Genomic DNA, 20,813 nt, shown 5'->3' with positions numbered 1-20,813 from the left:
TTCCCATTTTCTCTACAAGGCAAAGCTACGGAGTGGTTAGACTATCTGCCTGCGGGTTCCATCACTACATGGAACCAACTTGTTCAAACTTTTTTGAACAAGTATTTCCCTCCTACGAAGATGGAGAAATTATTTTCAGATATTATTTCATTCAAACAGAAAGAGGGTGAATCTTTACATGCGGCATGGACCAGATTCAAGAAGATGTTGAGGATGTGTCCTCAGCATAATTTATCTCAAAGCCAGCAGACTCAGACGTTCTACAATGGAGCCGATCAGTCGGTTCGATCTATGCTGGATGCTGCGGCTAATGGATGTTTGTTCAGGAAGACGCCAGCTGAAGCCTGGGAGATCATTGGAAACATGGCAGAGAGTAACATTGGATGGCCGGATGTGAAGAGAGAGAAGAAGGTTAGAGTTCTAGAGGTCGATGCTTTAATGGACATGAATGCTAAGATCGACGCTCTAACACATCAAGTAGCGCTTATGAAAGCAGCGCCAGTAAATCATGCACAAGGGAATCTGCAAGAAGAGCAGCAGTTTTTTGAAGTTGAAGCGGCTAATTTTGCAGGAAATCAAGGACGACAGCCGTACAACTCCTACAATAATTATAATAAAAACTGGCAGCCCAAGCAAGAGGAGAAGAAGCCGATTTTTGAGGAAATCATGATGAATTATGTGGCTGGTACAGAAGCTCGGCTACAAAATCAAGAAGCTATGCTACAGAATTTGGAGACTCAGATGGCTCAGATAGCAACCCAACTCTCTACTCGTCCTACTGGAGCGTTGCCTAGCAACACTGAACCAAATCCCAGAGGCGTGAATGCTATCATGGTCGTGACTCGAGCACAGTCTCAGGAGCAGCAAAGGGACGAGGAAAAGATGAAGGAGGGGTCGAAACAGTCAGAAATCAAAGAGGATATGCGTGCTGAAAATTCCTCCAAGGCAGGTAAGAAAGGTAAGACTTCAAAATTTGAAGTTAATGATAATGTTGATATTTCTACCTTATATTTTCCCCTTAGAGCTAAGCAACTGTTATTTGATTATCAATTTAAAAAATTTCTTGAAATTTTCAATAAACTACATATTAACATACCTTTTGCAGATGCTTTAGCTTAAATGCCTAATTATGCAAAATTTCTGAAGGATTTATTGAGGAACAAGAATAAATTTAATGATCTGACGCAGTTTACAATGAATGAGGAATGCTCAGCGGTGCTGAAAGATAAATTTCCACAAAAATCTCAGGATCCAGGGAGTTTTTCTATACCCTGTCAAATTGGAAGTCTATCTTTTGAAAATGTTTTGTGTGATCTAGGTTCGAGCATAAATTTAATGTCTTATTCTATTGCTCGACAATTAGGTGTAGAAAATATTGAACCTGTTTCTATCTCTATTAAATTTGCTGATGGATCTATTAAATACCCGAGAGGAGTAGTAAAGAATGTCCTAGTCAAGATAGAACACTTTATATATCCTGTAGATTTTGTTATTCTTGACATGGATGAGGATTGTGAGGTTCCGCTGATTTTAGGGCGTCTTTTTCTTGCTGCTAGTAGGGCTTTAGTTGATGTTGAGAAGGGAGAGTTAGTGTTAAGACTGAATAATGAGCAAGTGGTGTTTAATATGCCTAAGTCGGCTACTAGGGATGGCAATTTCCTCCAAACCCGATGGGGAACCCGATATCCGACCTGAACGGAGGAGGGTATGAAGGCATTTTTTGGACCCGATTAAATAAATGGGTAAATGGGTATGGGGATCTCGTAAATGGGGATGGAGGAGGATGTAATGGTATCCTACCCATACCCGACCCGATACCCAATTATATAATATATATATATATATACACACACACATACATACATACACATATTAATTTATATTAAATAAATTCTAATTTAATTTTTTTTTTTGTTGAATTATGTTAGTTGGATGAAATAATGAAAATTACTAATATAAAACTAATGCTATTTTTTAGAAGTTTTATTTTTTATATAAGTCTTTGGTTGTAAATTTTCTTCGGTGTTTTATTTTTTTATTATCTTAAAAATTTTGATATAAAAATCTAATAAATAAGTATAGTTTTATCAAATAATTAAAATTTTAAAAAAATTATTTTTATGGAGTGTATACAATAAATGGGTATATGGGTAGTGTATGGATATCCGATCATCCGACGGGTATGGGGATGAAGATGAAATTAAATATTCGATGGGTATGGGTATGGGTATGGGTATAGGTATGGGGATGGATTTAATAAATGGGTATGGGGATGGAGGCACGATATCCTACCCATACCCGACCCATTGCCATTCCTATCGGCTACTGAGAGCCCAACTTTAAAATCTTGCTCTGCTGTTTATGTGATTGATGAGACTCATGATTATGATGATGAATGTTTGCAGGTTCAACTCTCTGTAGGAATTAGTCCCTTGCACAATTTCTTTAATGGTGTAGCATGCAAGTGCAAGACTGACCTGAGTTTTTCACAGACGGTGGATAAACCACCTTGAATTTCGCCACTCAAGAGAGGAGTATAGTTGGGCTATAGACTATAAATTTAGCGCTGACTGGGAGGCAACCCAGTGTTTTTGCTTTTTTTGCTTTTTATTTTGTTTATTTTTTTATCTTTATTTTTATTTGATTTTTGTTTCTTTCCCATGCCAGTTTGTCATGCCTGCTGATATATCTAGACTGTTGATACCGTCCCAACGGATACCGTCAAGAAGGAAGAGGATGAATCGAAAAACGGGGGAGTGTTATTTTTTTTTTCATTGTGTTTTTTTTGTCCTGCATTTGTGTGTTTGTTGCATTATGTTCATCTTTCTGAAGCATTGAGGGCAATGTTTTGGATAAGTATTGAGGGGGGGGGGGGGGGGGGGGTAGACTAGCTATTGCATTATTGTTGGTTGTGTTTGTTTTGCATCTGTCGTGTTTTGTATTTGTTTGCATCTGGTCTATTTTTGTTGTTGTTTGTTTTGTCTTGCATGAGTAGGATGAGTCATAATAGCCAATGATGATGAAGTTCATTTGAAAAAAATTGGATTTTTTAAAAAAATTTGCTCTTGACTGGACATGAGAAACTGTAGGTTGAACCGTGAATATTTATAAGCACTTGTGTTAGACCAGTGGAGTGTAACGAAAGATTTGATGAAGTTTCTGTCTGTTTGACCATTGCACGACAATAGGTGATTTGCGGATCTTGATTGTGTTTTATGAATTTTGATGAGGCTCTAGTTTACACTTATGATCTTGGGCGCACCTAGAAAAAAAATTTAGAACTTCATCCGGGCTTAGACAATGATTGAAATCCTAATTATTGCTCCATAGCTAAGTATGCGGGTAACATGGTATTGATGCTCCATCCGGGCTATAGACGAGGGGATTTTAAAAAAAATAAAAAATAAAGAGAAATTTTTTTGAATCCTATCTTAGTTATAGCTAAGTTTGCGGGTAATTATTGGGGCTAAAGAAATACCGGGTGAAAAATCCGGAGGTGTGTAATTCATTATCTCAAGGAAGGTGGGTTTAGTCTAGAGGTCGTTGGAAGGAATGGGCACTTGAAGAGTGAAACTTGCATTGATTTGTCATAGGTTGCTAAGCAGTTTTGAAACGAATTCGGTCTAAGTTGTATGAAACTAGAATGACATTTCACACACACACGTTTACGTTAAAACGAATGTATTATGAAAAGTTGAGAGCGGGTGTGATTTTGTTTATGTGATTGAACTTCTCGGAGGTTGTGCACTCTCATGAATTGTCCTTACTTATGTCGTTGTTTGCATATTGTTTTTGCATGTCTAACTCGAGGGCGAGCAAGGTTTAAGTATGAGGGTGTTGATAAGTGCATTTTGTAGGCATTAGTTCGTGATATTTTTATGCTTATTTTGTGTGCATTATTATTATTTTTTTTTTGTGTTTTTATGTGTTTTATTGCATTCATGTGTATTTCATTCTCCGGGTTTTATTTGTAGGAACAATGAAAATTAAAAGAGATTTGAAGGCTAGAAAAGAGGGAAAAAAAAAAGAGAAGAAAAAAAAAGGAATTGAAGCGCTAAAGAAATGTTAGCACAACATCTTGTGCTATCGCTCTAAAAGTTAGCACTACGCTCTAAAAGTCAGCACTACATGGAAAACTATATGTTGCGCTGTTGGTGGTGGTTGGCGCAGAAAAGGGCGCTACCGCGCTTAAAGGAATGGTGAAGGGCGCTTCAATGAGCACAACTGCGCATGGATTTAGTGCTAAAGAACAGGGCAATCGCGCTATGAAGATCAGCTATCACGCATGCTTCAGAAAATAAATAGCGCGCGCAAGCGAGGTAATGACTTGCGCGCATGCACTACAAATTTCCAGCAGATTTGGAGCAAGGTGCGTGCATGCGCAATGATGCCAGGCGTGTGCGCGAGAAAGGGTAAGAGGCACTGCTTCGATGAATTGCGCGCGAGCGAGGATGATTCCGGGCGCGAGCGCGAGATCGCAAAGAGGAAAATTTCCGAGAAAAAAATATTGTGGCGTATAAGGAATTGATTTTTGAGGAATCCGAACACTATAAATAGAAGTTTTTAATTATTTTTTAGGGTTCCGGAGATCCAATTCCAGAATTTCAGACGCAGAGAACGTGGGAGGCGGCTACTGCTTGGGAGAAGATTTTTTCCTCTTTTATTATTTTCTTTTGATTTTTCATGATTAAAAACTTTGTTTAAATCATGAATTTATTTATTGAGTAATTTTCTTTCTTCGATCAAGGCCACGTGATTGGGCCAGAAAATTTATGTAGAAAACTCGTTTGTTTATTTGAGAATTGCAGACTTGATTTTAATTTATTGATTATCGAATTTATATTTGTCTTGTGAATTTCCTGGCCAGTTATTTGCTTGCATGTTAATTGATTCCAAGTCGACAGAGGAGGTTTCGAGTTTGATCACTTCGATATTCAACATAGTGTAAAACTGACTAGAAATAGAATTCGGTTTCATTATGCGGTTTGGGTGTAAACTGAATTTTCACAGTTATTCATGCATTCAAATTTGATTAGAATTACGAAAGATTAGTTCATCAATATTTGAATAGGTTTGATTGTTCTAGAAATATTCCTTCAAACAAATTAGGAAAATTCCCGTGAATTAAGATTAAGTCTGATGTCTTAGATCGACTGCTTGTTACATGAATTGTCTGGTACCTACGTGAGTCCTTGATCGAACTTTTTTCATATTTGAATTTATCCAAATTTTCTAGCTGTGTTTTAATTAATTTAATTTTATTTGCATTTTGAATTATTAGTTTAAAATCTGAATCACTCTTATTTATTGGTCTAGATTAAGCAGGAATAAATATATTTTGATATTCATATATATACAGTTCCTGTGGGTTCGACATCCGAATTTCATTCACTTTACTATTACTTGACCTGGTACGCTTGCTAGTTGATTTTAATCAAACCGATTTAGCCGGTGAGTATGCAGTTGATCTTATCACATCTATCTCTGCCCAATTGTTTGCTTTAACTACACAAGTGGATGCATTGAACAAAGTGAGCATTGCGGATTCAATAGGCGCATCAGTAGTCACATTGATTGAGCAAATACTAACACTTCAATTCAATATAATTATCTCTTTTTTATGCTCAATAATATCGCAAGTGCACAACTCAAGTTATAGAAAAGTGTACGGAGTACGAGTATCGTCCTCAGTGACTACGTCACAATAATTCAATTATTTTATTTCTCTACCCAAAGTAACGAAGATTGGATAATTTATTATTCTAAAATTATAAAGTAAAGAATTCAACTTAAAATACTTGAATGAAAAATATAATTAACCACAGCAATGCTTAGCATAGAAAAATATAATATAAGGAAATTTTGTTGGAATCTCGGTTCACCTTCCCCCTAATTGAATCTGGACAATTTAAACTTACTTTTACACTCATAAATTTGACAAGAATTCGTGAAATATCGACACTCTCTCTCGAGTTTATGCCAATCTAATTCAATTTAATGAAACAATCAAATCTCTTTGATTATTTATCATTACTGATTGCTTTGCGTTCATTGAATTCCCACAACTTTCAACCTGGTGGTCTATGGTTATCAACATGTACTAAATATCATATCTCTATACATATTTTAAGTCCATGGATTTTACCATTCGTCCTAATTATGAATCTATCTCTCGACAGCAATTCAAAATCTACGAATCTATTCTAAAGTTAGCTACTCCTCAACATAGAATAATAAATCATGATAAAATCAAATACTTGTATAAAACTAAATCAATCCGTCCAACGATTCAATCACAAAAACATGTTTCGGGGTTAGGATCCCCTAAATTCCAACAAAAGAGAGTTTAGCTACTACAACTCATAATAAAATTCAATCTAACAAAGTTTTCCACATAAAAATCCAGAAATTTTGAATAAAAAAGACTCCCAACGAGAAGGAGAATTCTTCAATCTTCAGTAGCCGCCTCCGCCTTAATTCTCTGTGTATCCAACCCTCAAAACATTTGAAAATTATTCTATATATAGTGCCCCTCCGAGTCCTTTCCTTTTAAAACACCCGGAATAATATTTTCCAAAATTACGCGCGTGCACTCGATCTGCTAAATTTTACTGACCGAGTGCTGGGAATTCTACTAAATTTCTGTCCATTTTTTCCAGCATGCGCTTGGTCTGCTCTTTTTCCCCGACCGAGCGCTCAAATTCCTTCAACTCTCTGCCTGACCAAATTATGCCAGCGCTCGGTCTGCTGAATTCTACAGACCGAGCGCACCCCCTTATGAAGCCCGAAAATATGATTTTTCTTGTTTTCCTGCCAATTTAACCATAAATCAATAGGAGCAAACAAAACACATAAAACTACACTAAATGCAAATAAAATTAGAAAAACACTAACAAGGCAACATGGAACTAATGCAAAACATCAAGAAAACGAACAATAAAACATGAAAAAATGACTCTTATCACACATCCTCCTGAAGAAGCCCAATACATCAATCCAAGAGGTTATAGAGGCTATCGAGGTAATCATGTTCCTAATACTTATCACCCTGGCTTGCATAATTATGAGAACTTTTATTATGCCAACAATAAAAATGTGTTGAATCCTACTTCGAGGTTCAATATAAACAAGGGTGAGGGAAAGTTTTCTTTGGAAGATGTGGTAAGTACTTTTGTCATTGAATCTGGTAAGCAGATAGCAAAAACAAAGAATCGTCTTGATATTATGGAGACGCACATGTGCAACATGAGTGCCATGATGAAATCCATGGAGACTCAAATTGGCCAGCTGGCGAATGCTTTGAAGGATCGGAATAGAGGCCAGTTTCCCAGCAATACAGAGGTAAATCCAAAGGAACAATGCAAGGCTAATACCTTGAGGAGTGGAAAAGTATTAGGGGCCGAAGGAAGAAAAGAAGAAAGTGAAAAACCGAAGGAAGCTGAAATTCTGAGATTGAAGAGATAATTGTTGATGAAAAGAAGATTGGAGTTGAGGACAAACCAATGCTTAAGCCAAATCTTCCATATCCATAGAGGTTTAAGAAGAAGGCCTTGGATGAGCAATTTTCCAAGTTTCTAGAGATTTTTAAGAAAATACACATCAATATTGACTTTGCTGATGCCTGATGAAACTTAAAATTAGTAATTATTTATATGTTAAAATTTGTGTTTTAAAATTAAAGTTTCATTAAAATTATGAAGTTGTATTATTTTTGTAAGGCCCTGAACATATGAATAATAATTACGAAATTAGAGATTTAAATTTCGTATTTGAAAAATATTCAATTTGGAAATTATGGAAGTTAGAGATGTAATTTTCGAGCCGAAAATATTTAATTTGAGAATTTACGGATATTTGGGAATTAAATTCCGAGATTCTTAAATTAAGAGAATAAATATTATAATTGAATATTTATGAGATTAAGATTTAAATTCCAAGTTTTGGAATTAAATAGAATTTAATTTGAAGAAGAAACTCGAGCAGGGACCAATTTGCAAATGTTGAGAAGTTCAAGGACTAAAATGCGATTTTAATTCGAGAATATTTAATTTGAGAATATTTGGAGTTGAGAGTTAAATTCTATTATTCTTAAATTATTTATGATTGAAATTGAATTAAATCGCTTGTTCGGGGACTGATTTGCAATTGTCCAAAGGTTTAGAGGTCAAAGTGCAAATAGCACTTTCAAGTGGGGATCACACGTGTAGATTCCTATGTAATTGCATGTATTTCATCAGAATTTACAATAGCCAAAACCGAGAGAGGAGAACAGAAATTCCATGGCTGATTCCTTGATTCCAAAATTTGATAGAAATTGATCCGGTTGGTAGAATTTCAAATTGATCGTATATTTGCGATCACGACTTCGAGTTCTACACTTTGACGTAAGTTTGGCTAAATTCTACCATGTTTGAATTTTAAGATATTGTTAGAATTAAGATTTGATTGTATAAACGTGTTCTAGTATATACGACGATAGCATATCTAAGTCGGATTGCGAAAAGATCGTCGTTCGGGCATGTTTATCAATTATTGAACATTTCTGAAAATTCTGGAATTTTTAGGCTATTGGTTTCGTGTGATATGGATGGAATTGAATATGAAAATGAGACTAGTTGATAGATAAGATGGTGTTTATGCTTTTGGAATTACCGAATTCGAGTCGTTATGCCGTCGATTTTGTTTGTTGAATTTCTGAAAAATGAAAGTGTTGGATTTGAATGTGTAGTGATGAAATGATATTGATATGAAATAGATATCAATTTTTGAAGGATGTATAAGTTGTTAGAATTAGTAGATAGAACTTCTCGGTGCCGATTTGTAATCGATACGATACCGGTTTGAATGTTGGTTTTATTGGCAAGCTTTGAAGTGTTTAAGCACTTGTGAGATTAGATGAAATTTGAATGCTAATATGTGACTTGTAAACACTTCAATTCAGATTTAAGTTGGAAGGTATCGAAGTCGAGTCGACGAGTTTGGAATTGATTTGAAATGAGCAACAAGTTCAACACAACTAGCTCTTGGAATAGCAAGAAGGTTTGAGCAGATTTTGAAGAAGCTTGTTGTGTGTTTAGAAGTTACAAGAGTTTTGAGAAGTAAAGATAAAGATCAAGGTATGATTCGACATTAAATTCGACATGTAGAATAACTCGAGAATGTGGTGGTTTTCGAGTTTATTAAATCACATACATGCATGATTAGTTGTTTTACTTAATCTTATGTGATCTATATGAATTACTTGCCTTAATTGATTTAGTTGATTGATATATGAGATGTTTGATTCAAACATGATTTTCTTATTGAGATTGATGCTTGATACTTATTTGAAATTAATGAGTATAGATTACTTTGAATTATTGAGTTGTGGTAGGTTGGTTATAGAGTTGAGAGTAAACCTCTTGAGCCACAATTCTTTCGAAACCTTGAAAACAGAATCGAAAAGAAAATATTGGACGTGGTGAACTTGTATATGAGAGGCTTGAAATCTGACTTGATTTCTTTTTGCCACGACTCTCAGTATAGTGTTCACAGTCCAGGGAATACACGATTGTTACCACCTCGAGCGGGAGTGTAGGTGGGAGGCTTGATTTGTGGCCTTATTATATTCCCGGGATCCCAACGAAATGATTTTTGAAAATATCGATTTTGTGAGACTGGAATCCTTGAACCCTTGACGTATCTTTGAGTCTGTATATTATTGAATGAATTTTCCTTGAATGATATTCGACAGGTAAGAGTATCAATAAAGGATGATTGTAATAGTAGATTAATTGTTTAAGTTATATCTACTTGATTTATGTAGATGTCTTTCATACTGAGATTTATTCTCACCGGAGTTATCCGGCTGTTGTTTTGCTTGTATGTGTGCATTGCATCAGGTTGAAGAGTAAGCGAGTCGGACTTGGCAAGAAATCGAGAGATTGAGAGATTAGAGTGGAGACTCGGGTGTTAGAAGAAGTTTATGTTTTGTCAAACATGTTAGATTTGGATTCCAATGTTTAGATGTTAAAACATTGGTTGAGACTTTAATAGTTTTTCATGTTTTGATATTTGTATTAAAGCTTGAGACTAGCTTTTAATCTAGAAGTATATAATGTTGCTACCTTGGAATCTAGTTGAGTTACTTTTTGTAGGTTCTACATGTAAACTTGAGATTGTTTATGTGAAGAGTTGGAACTCTACTTGTTGTAGCATCTTATGAATTGGCTTGATGTTCTTGTATATATATATACCACTAGTTCTGAGATTATCTTAAGGAATATGGCATGAAGTTGATCTTATTCTTTTGGATAGGTGCCAAGAAGAATCATCATGTTATCTTGGAATCTATACTTGGATCTTATAGTATGTTTAAGATTCTTATTGGCATTGGTATATCATGGTAGCTTGTATAAGACTCATGTTAGCATGGATATATCTTGTTTAGATGTTTAGAAATGGCATGGAAAGGTTTTGACAACAACAACAGATTTTTAGTTTCTGCACAGAGCATTCTCGCTCGATCGGTGAACTTTAACCGATCGAGCGAGGCCATGTTTATTGCGAGCAGAAGGTTGCTGAATTTGTGCTCGCTCGATCGGTGAACTTTTACCGATCGAGCGAGGCCTTGTTTTTTTTTAAAAAAAAAAAAAAATTTAGGCCTTTGATTGCTTGATCTTAATTCATGTATTTTATTAAATGTTTAGTATTTCATCTTGTATAAATCGTTATGATTTGAGAGATTAGTGCCCGAGTCCTCACAACAGGTGGTATCAGAGCGTAAGTTCTTGGAATAAGATAGAAGTTGAGCAGGGTAGATCGAGTCGCATGCATTTTTAGTATTTCTTGATTTATGCTTTACTTACTTTGAGATAATGTATGCGAACATGATTTACTGATTGAAGGAATTATATGCTTATATGCTTACATGTTTACCTGATTATGTGAATTCACATGAATTTTTGAATTCCTTGTAAATATGTTTCTTTGAATAGCATGAAGAAATGTAAGCATGTGTTATATGGCAAAGCATGATATTATATGTATTTTAATGATTTGAATAGTATAATCTCTGTGTTGCTTATGAATCTTATTTTAAAGTAAGTCAGGTTCTTTGGGTGATGTAAGCACCCCAGATTGAATCGAACAGTACTCCGCAAGTGAAGTCAGTACCTTCAAGTGAACAGATCAGTATTGTAGTAAACTATCAGAATCGATGGATGCTACACTCACACGGATGGAGGTGCTATATGAACGATTTCAGACGTATAATCCGCCAACTTTGAAAGGTACAGAAGATACCAGTGCTTGTGAGGGTTGGTTAGAAGATCTTGATCAATTGTTTGAATCTTTAGACTACTCTGATGAATGAAGAATCAAGCTTGTTGTATACCAACTGCAAGATTTAGCAAGAAGCTGGTGGTTTGCAACAAAGAAATGTCTGGAAAACAGAGGTATAGTAATTTCTTGGCAGGTATTTAAGACTGAATTTTGTCAACAATTTCTTCCGAGATCTTATAGAGAAGATAGAGCAAGAGAATTTGTTAACTTGCAACAAGGAAATATGACTATAGACGGGTATGTTGCAAAATTCTCCAACTTGCTCCGATTTTTTCCTCACGTGAATCAGGATGAAGAAGTCCAAATGAATCTGTTTATCAATGGACTGAATCCGGAAATTTATGCTTGGATAGATGCGGGGAGACCGAATAGATTGGCTGATGCTATTGACAGGGCTAAAAGAGCTGAAGCTGGTTTTATGAGACAGAAGGAAAGTTCAACAGTGCCTCAGCATTCCGAACAACCGCACTTTCAGTCACAATTATCATCACAGAGCAGCTATGAGGCAGGAGGTAGTGTTAGTGGAAGTGAAGAGCGGTTACAGCATTTGAGTCAACAGTTCAAGAAGTCTAGAAGTAGCTCTTCTAGCTCTAGCAGACTTAAGCAACTTCGTATGAGTCAGAAAGCAGAATATGCCGGCGAATACTGTACTCATTGTGGAGGAAAACATGCTAGCAATGAATGCCGAGGAACTTTAGGAAAATGTCATCGTTGCTATCAAGTGGGACATTTTTCGAGAATGTGTCCTAATCCATGGGGAACAAGGAGAAACTTGAATGAAGATCCAACTCTGAGGCAACAAGCATCTACAGATACTTCGGTTCAAGATGCACCAGATGATAATATTACAGGTATATTTGAACTTTATGTAATTTGCCTGCATACTGATGAATCTGGGTGCATTGTATACAGGGATAACTGAGTAATTTATTATGTTTCATACACTGTATGTTGAACCTTTATCTGAAGTAGTTGCTATGTGCTAACCTTGGTAAACGACTATGAAAGAAGATATCAGTACTTGTATCAGAAAGCTGAATTATAGTTTGAAGGAAATCAGATTGAATTGAATTTGATTGTGATACTTGAAATATAGTACGAGTTCCCAAATTTAGGTTCCACTTTATTTTGGGTATTGAATAAGTTTATGGATCAATCATGATTATTTGGGACGACTTTAGAGATTTGATAAGATGATTACGAAAATCAGTTACAGTTGAGCCTTCTCTTTGATTTTACTGGATCTACTATATCATAGAATTATGACTCTTGAATTTTTTGATAACAATTATGAGGTTTTGTATTCGACCTCGATTGATTTTGATTGACTCTTATTCCTTGTTAGAGTCTTATTTTACTTCACTCGCTTAAAGTCGAGATGCAAGTGAGTTGTTTTCACTTTGCAGATTTTGTCGTTCAGAATATTTGATCTTTGGATGACCTCTACTTAAGTGAGTTTCTTTGATTATGAATTTCAAGAGTCGTTGATCATTTGGTATATACATTCAGTATATTTTGATGATTTTGGGCTCGTAACTGATCGAAATTTGGATTCAGAGTATCAGTAAGAGTTTTGAATTGATTGTATGATTTTCCAAAACTTGAGAAATAGAAAGAAGAAATTGGAAGAATGCTTGATCGACTGATTAAAGATCTGTTCCTTTTGTTCTTGAGTTCTAAACAGATCATCAACCAGTCAGTATTGTTGCAATCCACACTATGTTAGATTAGTTTGGAAAGATTAAAGCAATATTGAGATTAAATCAAGCGATTAGAATTGTTTGAGAATGCTAGATGGAGATATAAAACAAGATGGTAGATCAGAAATAATGGATTTTGAGATGAATATTCATTTGATTGTGCCAGATAATCTAGACATGAGATATCACATTCTGGAAGAGGCACACTACAACAGATTATATATCCATTCAGTTGTTTGGAAATATTGTATGAATTACTTGGAAATCAGTATTGGTAAAAGAAAATGGAAGAAGATATGAAAGAACTGTGTTTCCAATACCTATGTTTCCAGTATTAGAAGCAGAAAAGAAGAAACTGAGTGATCTATAAATCAGTTTAGCAACTCTAAAGTCGAAACAAGAATAATTTTTCGACAGATTTTAGTTCAAAATTACTTAAATCGTCATGAGTTTGCGATTTGTATTGAAATAGATTCGTCAGATTTAAGAATATGCTGTATTAGCTGTAATATCGATATGAGTTGCTAGATGTTAAGAAGTTAGTGATATGATGAAATTGCAGGAAATTGTTGAAATTTATTGTCGAGATAGAGATTTGAGATTTAATTGGTAGATTGTGGCATCGATTTTCAGAAGTTCTGAGTGTTTGATTGCTTTATGCCACCCTTTGATTGATGGATTGTCTGAGGTGACTATCCAGATTTGAGGAAATGCTCAGAACTATAGTATCTGATTCGATACTAACTGATAGATTTTGCCACATGTTTATTGCAATTCCTGTAACCGTTACTCGATTGATATAGAAATCGTGTTTTTGATTAAGAAATGAGAAGAAAAGCAGAAGTTTCTTTGTGATGATTCGGTATTGCAACAGTATCGGTGATCAGATTAGATATGGCTTAATAAAAGACAGAGAAAATGAAGATTGATTCGTACCGAATTTGAACAGAGCAGATTAGACAGAGTCAGAGTTTGAAACTTGAACATAATGTTCAGTGAGAAATGCTCTCTCCGGAGCAATATCTGATTCAGAAAAGAAATTTAATTATGATTTAATGAATAATCAATACAGATTTTAATCAGAAAGAAGAAGAAGATAAGATATCAGAACAAATATCTAAAGCTCTTAGAATTGAAGTAAGAATTACTTCAGTCAGCTTTACAGTATACGCGATTCAGTAGTTCGATTGAATGCGATTTCGAGGACGAAATCATTCCTTAGAAGGGAGGAATTGTAAGGCCCTGAACATATGAATAATAATTACGGAATTAGAGATTTAAATTTCGTATTTTAAAAATATTCAATTTGGAAATTATGGAAGTTAGAGATGTAATTTTCGAGCCGAAAATATTTAATTTGAGAATTTACGGATATTTGGGAATTAAATTCCGGGATTCTTAAATTAAGAGAATAAATATGCTAATTGAATATTTATGAGATTAAGATTTAAATTCCAAGTTTTGGAATTAAATAGGATTTAATTTGAAGAAGAAACTCGAGCAGGGACCAATTTGCAAATGTTGAGAAGTTCAAGGACTAAAATGCGATTTTAATTCGAGAATATTTAATTTGAGAATATTTGGAGTTTAGAGTTAAATTCTATTATTCTTAAATTATTTAGGATTGAAATTGAATTAAATCGCTTGTCCGGGGACTGATTTGCAATTGTCCAAAAGTTTAGGGGTCAAAGTGAAAATAGCACTTGCAAGTGGGGATCACACGTGTAGATTCCTATGTAATTGCATGTATTTCATCAGAATTTACAATAGCCAAAACCGAGAGAGGAGAACAGAAATTCCATGGCCGATTCCTTGATTCCAAAATTTGATAGAAATTGATCCGGTTGGTAGAATTTCAAATTGATCGTATATTTGCGATCACGACTTCGAGTGCTACACTTTGACGTAAGTTTGGCTAAATTCTACCATGTTTGAATTTTAAGATGTTGTTATAATTAAGATTTGATTGTATAAACGTGTTCTAGTATATACGACGATAGCATATCTAAGTCGGATTGTGAAAAGATCGTCGTTCGGGCATGTTTATCAATTATTGAACATTTCTGAAAATTCTGGAATTTTTAGGCTATTGGTTTCGTGTGATATGGATGGAATTGAATATGAAAATGAGACTAGTTGATAGATAAGATGGTGTTTATGCTTTTGGAATTACCGAATTCGAGTCGTTACGCCGTCGATTTTGTTTGTTGAATTTCTGAAAAATGAAAGTGTTGGATTTGAATGTGTAGTGATGAAATGATATTGATATGAAGTAGATATCAATGTTTGAAGGATGTATAAGTTGTTAGAATTAGTAGATAGAACTTCTCAGTGCCGATTTGTAATCGATACGATACCGGTTTGAATGTTGGTTTTATTGGCAAGCTTTGAAGTGTTTAAGCACTTGTGAGATTAGATGAAATTTGAATGCTAATATGTGACTTGTAAACACTTCAATTCAGATTTAAGTTGGAAGGTATCGAATTCGAGTCGACGAGTTCGGAATTGATTTGAAATGAGCAACAAGTTCAACACAACTAGCTCTTGGAATAGAAAGAAGGTTTGAGCAGATTTTGAAGAAGCTTGTTGTGTGTTTAGAAGTTACAAGAGTTTTGAGAAGTAAAGAACAAGATCAAGGTATGATTTGACATTAAATTCGACAGGTAGAATAACTCGAGAATGTGGTAGTTTTTGAGTTTATTAAATCACATACATGCATGATTAGTTGTTTTACTTAATCTTATGTGATCTATATGAATTACTTGCCTTAATTGATTTAGTTGATTGATATATGAGATGTTTGATTCAAACATGATTTTCTTATTGAGATTGATGCTGTGAGACCTCGATTCTAAACATCTAATCTTGAGATTAAACAACACTAAGATAAACAATAACCAAAGGTTAAAGAAATTAAAAGAAATTTTTTTTTAAAAAAAATAGTGCCTCGCTCGATCCGCATGATCTTGCGGATCGAGCGAGCAACTTATGCCAAAGTTACTGCCCGAAAAACCCAGCCCTCGCTCGATCCGCAAGATCTTGCAGATCAAGCGAGCCACAAAAATTTGAAATAGAGGACTGCACAGCTTGCCCTCGCTCGATCCGCAAGATCTTGTGGATCGAGGGGTGACAGAAACAGAGAAAGAAACAGCAGAAATCATGCTAGAACTTGAGTCCAAAACCAACAACATTTTATCATGCATTACAATCACAAGTTCTCCAACTAATACATGAAATTCTAGGGTTACACAACCGCTCAAAAGTATTGGATTTGTAACGACAAACTTTCAACACAGCTCACATAAACAATACAATAACATAACGAAGTTCGATATCTAAACATGTTCAAATACAACTAGGTAGACATGCCGACACGACTTCTAAACCGAGTCTCACTACTAGCTCTCCCTCTTGTTGCTAACCAGGCCTTCGCTGACTTGGTCCTGCCCCACCTGTTGCCAAGTACACATACAAAACAAAGCAACAGCCAGATAAACCGGTGAGAATGACATTCCCAGTAAAAACAACATAACAAGTAATGAATATACAACATGCTATCAAACAACATATTCAAGTCGAAGTTAACGATATGCATGTCTTTAAAACCAGGATATCAATTCTGATAAACAAGGGAGTACTGCTCTGCTTTTGGGATCCCGAGGATGAGATCACGTAACGACTCACCGACTCTCCCAATCGAGGTGGTGCCACGTATCTCACTCCTCTAGACTTTGAGCAACCATAATGAGTATGCTAGCACTAGGCGAAATACTACAACCTAGGCCACTCAATCATAGTTCCCAAACGTCTAAACAAAAAGGGCGGTTCTGCCCGCTGAAATCAAAGTAGGATCAAGATGAATGCATAACAGAAACATAAACATAAGTCACATAACAAAACTCAATCAATCAACAAAATACAAGTTCCACATGCTAGAACAAGTATCGATGCAATATGTGATTTAAAAAGGGAAACTCGAGAACCAACAGTCCCGAGTATGCTATCCCGCTACAATGACTGCTTTTACCTTTCAATGCAGTAGTTTCAACTTCTGGAAAGTTACAACAAAAGATTGTATCAAAGTCTAACCAATCTAAACAACAACAAAGCTCAAGGTAATTCTCTATACCGTTCTTCGTCCAAAACTCTGAAACGAACAATTACTGTTAATCTTGGGCTTGACAAGCTCCAAACGAATCTGTTCAGATACCAATAAATGATCAATAACCACGATCAACTTACAAGCCAAGATCACAACTCAAAAACGGTTCGAAATCCCCAAAACTCAAACTGACGGCATAACGGCTATAAACTGAACAAACCGACAACGCAGACAGCAGTTCAATAGCGATATAATCTCATAACAATGCTAATACCACAACAACAAGGCAATCCCAACAAATCTCAAAACTCAAACTTTCGAAAATGGCTTCCAAAAATCATAACAATTCCGAACGTCGCTCTATTTCAAAACCGACAGATAATAAACGATCAGAACACTGTAGATAACAACATACTCGAATCTAGAATGATTCTAACAACATCCAAAAACTAGAATGTATCTGATCGTAGAAAAACTTATGATATAACGGAGCTCTCGCGCTGCAGTGATCGCTAAACTGCCTTCAGAAATAAATTCCAACGGCCGGATCGAGCTCGAAAGGAAATCTGAAAGCTCAAAACTCAAAAGAGGCATTTCAATGGAGGCTCACGGTTTTGGAGAGGAATATGAAGGCTTCTCAAATAAAAATCTATGTGTAGATAATATATAAAAATCAATATTTGCGTTATAGTCCCTAAAATTTCCAAAATTTGCAAAAAGGACCCTGATCAAATTCAAACCGGCTCGAGAACTCTGTAATCTCTGATTAACTCAAATAAACTCATTTAAGATAAAAATGGGGCGTTACAGATGCTTGATACTTATTTGAAATTAATGAGTATAGATTACTTTGAATTATTGAGTTGTGGTAGATTGGTTATAGAGTTGAGAGTAAACCTCTTGAGCCACAATTCTTTCGAAACCTTGAAAACAGAATCGAAAAGAAAATATTGGACGTGGTGAACTTGTATATGAGAGGCTTGAAATCTGACTTGATTTTTTTTTGCCACGACTCTCAGCATAGTGTTCACAGTCCAGGGAATACACGATTGTTACCACCTCGAGCGGGAGTGTAGGTGGGAGGCTTGATTTGTGGCCTTATTATATTCTCGGGATCCCAACGAAATGATTTTTGAAAATATCGATTCTGTGAGACTGGAATCCTTGAACCCTTGACGTATCTTTGAGTCTGTATATTATTGAATGAATTTTCCTTGAATGATATTCGACAGGTAAGGGTATCAATAAAGGATGATTGTAATAGTAGATTAATTGTTTAAGTTATATCTACTTGATTTATATAGATGTCTTTCATACTGAGATTTATTCTCACCGGAGTTATCCGGCTGTTGTTTTGCTTGTATGTGTGCATTGCATCAGGTTGAAGGGTAAGCGAGTCGAACTTGGCAAGGAATCGAGAGATTGAGAGATTAGAGTGGAGACTCGGGTGTTAGAAGAAGTTTATGTTTTGTCAAACATGTTAGATTTGGATTCCAATGTTTAGATGTTAAAACATTGGTTGAGACTTTAATAGTTTTTCATGTTTTGATATTTGTATTAAAGCTTGAGACTAGCTTTTAATCTAGAAGTATATAATGTTGCTACCTTGGAATCTAGTTGAGTTACTTTTTGTAGGTTCTACATGTAAACTTGAGATTGTTTATGTGAAGAGTTGGAACTCTACTTGTTGTAGCATCTTATGAATTGGCTTGATGTTCTTGTATATATATATACCACTAGTTCTGAGATTATCTTAAGGAATATGGCATGAAGTTGATCTTATTCTTTTGGATAGGTGCCAAGAAGAATCATCATGTTATCTTGGAATCTATACTTGGATCTTATAGTATGTTTAAGATTCTTATTGGCATTGGTATATCATGGTAGCTTGTATGAGACTCATGTTAACATGGATATATCTTGTTTAGATGTTTAGAAATGGCATGGAAAGGTTTTGACAGTAACAGCAGATTTTTAGTTTCTGCACAGAGCATTCTCGCTCGATCGGTGAACTTTAACCGATCGAGCGAGGCCATGTTTATTGCGAGCAGAAGGTTGCTGAATTTGTGCTCGCTCAATCGGTGAACTTTTACCGATCGAGCGAGGCCTTGTTTTTTTAAAAAAAAAAAAAAAAATTTAGGCCTTTGATTGCTTGATCTTAATTCATGTATTGGATTAAATGTTTAGTATTTCATCTTGTATAAATCGTTATGATTTGAGAGATTAGTGCCCGAGTCCTCACAATTTTAGTGTAATGTGTTTATATTTAATTGTTTTACTAAAAATGTTGTATTTTACAGTTTACGAAGGTTTGGTAAAAACAAAATTACTCAACCTACAGAGGTCATATTGGAGTAATCTTAAATCCTGTAGAATCACAAAAGAGGCATATTCAACTTTGTAGAAGACAAAAAATTCCAAAAACCTCATTAAGATGATCAAAATGATCAAACATAAAAAAGGAGACATATTTACTTTTACTATGACCAACTTGTAGTAAAAATATCATACCTATTTGACCCTTTACCCAAAAGAGGTGAATTATATGTCCAAACACATCTACACAAAATTTTCTACGTGTTTTATTTTGAGTGTAAGGTCTGTATCGGTGGTATAAGGCATCAAATATGCCAAGTAAAATTGGGTCAAGGTATTGACATTCAAGGAGACAAGCACCCAATAACTTTACTATTCAACATTTAATGAGTCTTGGACTCTTGCTCTCATTTGGACTATAAATAAATGGTTGTATAAGCTTTGTAGTATGCAAAAGTGTAGAGAAATTCATCACTTGTAAAATAAATATTGTGTGTGTAAGAATAAGAGTTTGAGTGTGCATATTTCTCCAAATTTAAGTATGAAATTTCTTTTATCCTTACTCTTGAGTCTTATGTTCATGGCAAGTTAAATCCTTTTATATCAAGGTGAAAAGGTTTCATTGTTGGTCAAGTAAGATTGTTTATATTTTGTATATTCTTCCCTTTTCTATTTTTATTTTGTTTTACTAATTGATCTTTATTTGTAGGTATAATTTGGATGATTTATTGTTATCTATTTACATCAAATACTTGGTACCTTAAATGTGGTTACCTTGATTTGTTGTCTAATATGATACAATAAATACTACAATAATTATATACTATAAATATATGTATCAAATAAAGTCATATATATTATTTAGACAATAGCGTGGCTCTGTCGGTTATTCTAAATAATATTGATTTGAACTAACATTTACTTTTTTACAAGTAACATTTACTTTTCGCAACTAACATTTACTTTTTCCGCATCTAACATTTACTTTCTTTTATCTAACATAAAAAGAGTCATATATTTTATTTAGACAATAGTGTGGCTCTGCCGGTTATTCTAAATAAAATATTGTGGTTTGATATAACATTTACTTTTATGTCAATTTATATTTATACATTTATATATATATATATATATATATATATATATATATATTATGGGTACCATGTATTAAATATCAGTTAATCTGATATTAATATAGTGGGAACTATATTATATGATATATTTGTTTAAATATTTAATTGTTCTTTTATGTTTATTCTTATATTAGTTTATTTTATTTATTTTTGTTAAGCAATTTTAAATAAACCAACAATGAACCTTTGAAGCCTTGACATTTTATAATTTGTGTATTTGAAGTTTTATAATAATATTTC

This window comes from Henckelia pumila, chromosome 3 (genome assembly GCF_033568475.1).
Source record: "Henckelia pumila isolate YLH828 chromosome 3, ASM3356847v2, whole genome shotgun sequence".
Lineage (NCBI taxonomy): Eukaryota > Viridiplantae > Streptophyta > Magnoliopsida > Lamiales > Gesneriaceae > Henckelia > Henckelia pumila.
Note: the sequence above shows the minus strand (reverse complement) of the source record.